Source organism: Pantherophis guttatus, chromosome 1, assembly GCF_059756535.1.
Source record: "Pantherophis guttatus breed Tessera chromosome 1, ASM5975653v1, whole genome shotgun sequence".
NCBI lineage: Eukaryota > Metazoa > Chordata > Lepidosauria > Squamata > Colubridae > Pantherophis > Pantherophis guttatus.
The window spans coordinates 222,159,521-222,165,520 of record NC_142063.1 but is presented as its reverse complement, the minus strand read 5'-3'; positions in this window follow the sequence as shown (position 1 = coordinate 222,165,520).

Here is a 6,000-nt window from a genome sequence, read left to right as displayed (position 1 = left end):
ATAAATGAAATCTGGCCCAAGAAACAAATATCTAGGAATAAAGCAGAATACTTGTTTGACAGAAAGCCCCATCTGGAAGTATACTTTCTCTGGAATGCTCATTTGCACAGTGAACCAATTTTGTTTGGGGTCACAGATGCAATAAAAAAGAATAAGAATGCTGAATTGAGCTATGCAGAACATCCTTCTTTCTACTCTCTTGCTTGGCACATCGTGAACTGCTGACTGCTGACTTCTCATATCTATGCATTTGACCTTGTTTGAAGACCCAGGTTGGCACCAGCTGCCAGAATTTTGAGGGATGTGCACAGCATTTTTGAGCTATTCCCAGAAGTTAGCATGGTCTAAGTAGAACAGTTATTAAGATGATTATAGCAGAGAGCAGAGCCATAAATAGGACTTGATAAGGCAAAGTGGAATGATTCCAACATTATGGAATAGTGAAGTGATAGGACATTTAGACAACTTGGCATATCATAGGTCACTTGTTCTCCTATCTCAAGAGAACAGAATCCATCTCACTCTTCAAGGAGATAATTTCTTCCTCATGAGTGTAGACAAGGACATCTCAACTCCCTAAGTAAAATAATGGGAGAATGATGTGTTTCAGGATAAAGAGTATCTTTTTGGTGTCGAATGGGGCAATTAAGTGAGGAGGATTAAGACCAACCAAACCTATTGTAATACTCTTTGTAAAGGATTTTCACATGTGTTTCATATTATACTATCCATCTCAACCTACCCCATTCTATCCCAGCTTAACTAAACTTTGGTTAGGTCAAAGACTGGAAAATAACAGGATTGTAACAGATATTAGCTAGAAATACTTGCTTACCTAGACTCTAGTTAGATCTAGGGCTAAAAAGGCATGAGCTCCAATACAGACAATTATGCGTCAGCAGTTGGCTCCCTCCTCACACACAACTCCATACAAAATACAATTTGTAGAACAGACTTCCACCTTTCTCATAACTGATGGGATAAATGCCTAACTATATCCCTAGTAATATGCTCTTTCTTATTGAACAGAAGACCCTTCTCAGTTATAACAACTTGCAGACCTGTCTCGAGATTCTTCTAGTGATGAAAGCCCATGCTTTAAAAAATTAAATTGGAAGGCCAGAGAGAATGTGGGAATGTCACCCAGAGTGAGACTGGAATATTTGGCCCTTTGGGGGAGGAGGAAGAATTTGCTTTGGGGAAGGGCCAGAAGGAAAAATAAATCTTAAGCCTGGCATTATGTGCATTATTTTTTTAAACGCACACACAACTATATAAAATTGGTATCACTAGCCCTTGAGATTTTGATGCTAATGGAATGGGCCTTTGGCAACTGGACTGCACATATAAAGTCCTTCATGTCACGGGTCTTTGCTACTTGAAGGAATACTTATCTCTGAATGGTTCCCCCCACCCAATGAGGTCAGAAGATGGATGTATTAAGCAGTGGTGGATTTCAATTTTTTTTACTACCAATTCTCTGGGTGTGGCTTGGTGGGCGTGGCAGGGGAAGGATACTGTAAAATCCCCATTTCCTCCCGATCAGCTGGGACTCTGGAGGCAGAGAATAGATGGGGGCGGGGCCAGTCAGAGGTGGTATTTACCAGTTCTCTGAACTACTCAAAATTTCTGCTATCAGTTCTCCAGAACTGGTCAGAACCTGCTGAAACCCACCTCTGGTACTAAGGCTTCTATTGATTAGACCAGGGGTGTCAAACTGGCGGCTCCAGCTCCACAAATGGGAAAAATCTCATGAAATGTCACGTGATGCTGTGAGTTTGACACCTCTGGATGTTTTGGGACCCAGGAAAACTGTCCGCTTGGTGGTGGCCCCTGCCCTCTGGAATGATATTTCCAAAAGATTTGTACTGCTACTACTGTAATGACTTTTAAAAAAGTATTAAAAACCTGCTTCTTTTCCCATGCCTTGGGATAGGATGCTGTGGAGCCACTTGGTTTTATTTTGTTTTGGGTTTTTAAGTGTGTGTGTGTGTGTGTGTTTGTGCATGTGTGTGTATGTGTATGTGTAAGCAATATAGAGCCAACCTTCTAGTAGAGAGAGAGAGAAGGAAGGAAGGAAAGAAAGAAAGAAAGAAAGAAAGAAAGAAAGAAAGAAAGAAAGAAAGAAAGAAAGAAAGAAAGAAAGAAAGAAAGAAAGGAAGGAAGGAAGGAAGAAAGAAAGAAAGAAAGAAAGAAAGACCCAGTTGTGAGTAATATCTTGCCTAGATCTAGCCTAGCATAGAAGCCTGATGGTTGTGGTAGTGCAGATGAATAACAGTCATAGGTGTGACAATGGAGCAAACTACACCTGTGATTGTTGCACATCTTTTATATTTATTTATTTATTTATTTATTTATTTGTTTGTTTGTTTGTTTGTTTATTTTATTAAATTTCTATACCGCCCTACTCCCGAAGGACTCAGGTCGGTGAACAGCCACAGGATAAAACACATAAATACAAAAATTTAAAATAGAATAAAAACTAATTAAATAATTTGGCTGAACAAATTTAAAATACCCCATAATTTAAAAACAAATTAAAATTTACATTTAAAAAGGGGAGAAGATTTAGGCCAGGCCAGCTTGATGAAATAAGAAAGTCTTGAGCGCGCGACCGAAGGTGCGCAGATCCGGGATCCTCCGTATCTCCAGGGGGAGCTCGTTCCAGATCATAGGTGCCCCCACAGAGAAGGGTCTCCCCCTAGGGGCCGCCAGTCAACATTGTTTGGCCGACGGCACCTGGAGGAGCCCCTCTCTATGGGAGCGTACTGGCCGGTGGGAGGCTACTGGTGGTAGCAGGCGGTCCCGTAGATAACCAGGTGTCCCGTAGATAACCAGGTCTATATAAGAGTCTCCTCCCCTAAAGTAAGCATATAGATAGATAGATAGATAGATAGATAGATAGATAGATAGATAGATATGCTACACCCTCCTAATGCCATTTTTACTCTGCAGTTTCTCCACTTCGTAGAATTTTGTAAAGGCTATGAATATTTCCACTGAGCCTTCTGAAGTGAGAGAACCAATTATGACATAACTTGCTTAGCTTCAAAGGTTGTGTGCCACCAAGCTTTTAAGCTGATGATTAATATGTGCTGGGTGATAGAATGAAACATATTTTGCTGCCATCTAACTGAAAAATTTACTTGTATCCAGAATTAGACATGTAATTAATGCTAAGACATGGCACCGGCTTTCATATTGGTGTAAATTCTTGCTTGGGTCTTAAGCATTTTAAAATATTATTATTATTATTGCCAGCAGATTATGCATGATTCTCATATAGGTTAAACTTTTGAGGAGACTATTAAGTAAGAACCATAACAGCTGAATACAAATGACAAAGAATTGGAAAGACACCTTCTCCTCTAAATACTGCTATAGCTCTGCTATAAAAGTAAACTGCACTATAACTTCATGTTTCAAGGACTAACCCTAGTCCATTGTCCAGGCCAGTATAACTTTTTTTCCTCCTTCCCTCCTTTACTCCTTCCCTCCCTCCCTCATGACTACCCTTGTTAGAGAACATGAGGTAGGAGAATTGGAATGACCCATTAAACTGATGTCCTAAGATTTAACTGACACTCCATCCATTATTCAGTGCATGAAGAACCTATTTTGACCTTTACCGTATGTCAAGCAAAATGTCTTGATATGTCCGGGTGGGTGGGTGGGTGGGTTGTACTTACCTTTACTACTGGTTCACAATGGGGCCGCATGCGTGTGCGTGCTTCACTCTTGCGCACGCTTCTGCGCATGCACAGAAGCTTCCTGATGACGTCGGGGTCGGTGGGCAGAGCCTCCCACCGGTTTTACTACTGGTTCTTGCGAACTGATCTGAACCAGGGGCAACCCACCACTGGATATGGCCTTGAATCTGGTATATGATATTCGGTGTATTATCTGGTACATTTATTTAAAGAAGCATTTTTGAACCCGATTGGTTAATTCTGTGCCATCCAGTTATCATATCAATCAATATATGTGCCATCAACCACCTAGAAGAATTTTCTCCAGGAGAATCTGTCCCCAACCTTTAGGTCTTCCGATGGTGCACTTGTAACTGAGTCCATCCATGATGCTTATCCTTTCTTCTTCTTTTTCCTTCCATCTTTCCCACCATTACAGATTACTCAGAAGAGCTTTATCTTCACATAATATTTTTGAAATATGATAATTGGATGTTGTTTGTGCCATAAGTGAGAACTCTGGATTTAACCTCTTCGTTTTCTTGGCTCTACATGGCATTCTAAGGAATCTTCTCTAACATCAATGTTCAAAGCGTTGCTACCCTTTCTACCCTAATTTTTAAAGTGTAACTTTAGTTTTCATGGAATGTGACAGGGAAAACCATTTTTTCTACAGTTCTAAATTTTGTTGGTATGGACACAGCTGACATCTAGAATCTTTTCCAAGACTTCCATTACTACTCTACCAAGTGCTAGTCTGCAGCCTACTTCTTGATTGCTCTTCAGTTGCTGTTAGATATTCTCTCTGAATTGCTAGGGAGGATTGCCTCCATCCTTTTTCTGCATAACAACAGGAATCCAGGCTTCACTGTCTCTGTGCTCTCTGGGAAAGAGCTCCTCCCTCCTGTGACTCTGGACTATATTCCATCATATTTAGACAACATTTGGATATTGAAGTTACGGTGCTCACTTTGTAAAACCGATAAAGTTGGATTGGTTCCTGGAAGATTGTTGAAAAGAATTGTCTGGGACAATTATTTTTTTTTTTACTGCAGAAAACTCTTGGTGAAGCCAAAGGAAGAAAAAACCCCGAAATATTTACTTGATAGAGAAAACCCAGCAGAGTTGTGGGTTTAACTGATGAATGAATGCAAACCTGTGTAACTTTAAGCCCTTTCTCAACTTTCTTAGATAGTAGTACCGGGTAGTTCTTATATTTAGAAACATCGAAATACATAGGCTAAGTATGCATATATAGGTAGTCCAATGGTGGGTTGCTCCCGGTTTGGTACGATTCTATAGAACCAGTAGTAAAACCGGCGGGAAGCTCCGCCCACCCACCACAATGTCATCATGGGTGATCTGCTCATGCGCAGAAGCTTCTGTGCATACACAGAAGCGTGTGTGTGCTCCCGTTGCGAACCAGTAGTAAAGGTAAGTAGAACCCATCCCTGAGGTAATCCCTGTCCTACAATCACAATTGAACCCCTAATTTCCATTGCTAAGCAAGACAACTGCGAATTGAGTTTTGCCCCATTTTGTGACTTTTCTTGCCACAGTTGTTTAATGAATCACTGCAATTGTTAAGTTAGTAGCACAGTTGTTAAGTGAATCTGACTTCCCTGTTGAGTTTGCTTGTCAGAAAGTCACAAAAGGTGATTGCATGATGCCAGGACATTGCAACTGTCATAAATACATGTTAGGTGCCAAGCGTCTGAATTTGATCACGTGACCATGGGGATGCTGTAACGGCCATCAGTGTGAAAAACAATCCTACTGTATAAGTCAGTTTTCAATGCTGGTGTAACTTCAAATGGTCACAAAAATTAGTGGTTGTAAGTCAAGGACTCTCTGTATGTTAACACTTTCTTATTTAGGGCTGTCCTGAAGATCCAAATTAGCAGAGAGGGGAAAAAAATTGTTAGTTACTTTTGAGTCAGGCTGTATCTGCAAAAGAATATAAAACAATTAGGGAGATTTGGAGCTGGGGATGTGAAGTTATTTAACTGTTCTGATAAAGGCTGCCTCAAATTGTTTCTTACTCTCTTTTAAGTGAATGAATAAGGGGAAAAAACCCTAGAAAACTATGCAACGCTGCTTTTTTCAGTTAGATTGCTTGAACATATGAATAAATGAATATTTAATAAATGAATAAATGAATAAAAATATGAGTAAACCAAATAAACATATGTATGTACCTTATTGCAAGGCTGTTGATTTGCTATGGTGAATTCCAGCTACAGATGGCCCTCACAAAGCCATTACTGTTTGATCACCAGTCTCTTGTTTGATCACCAGACACATTCAAACA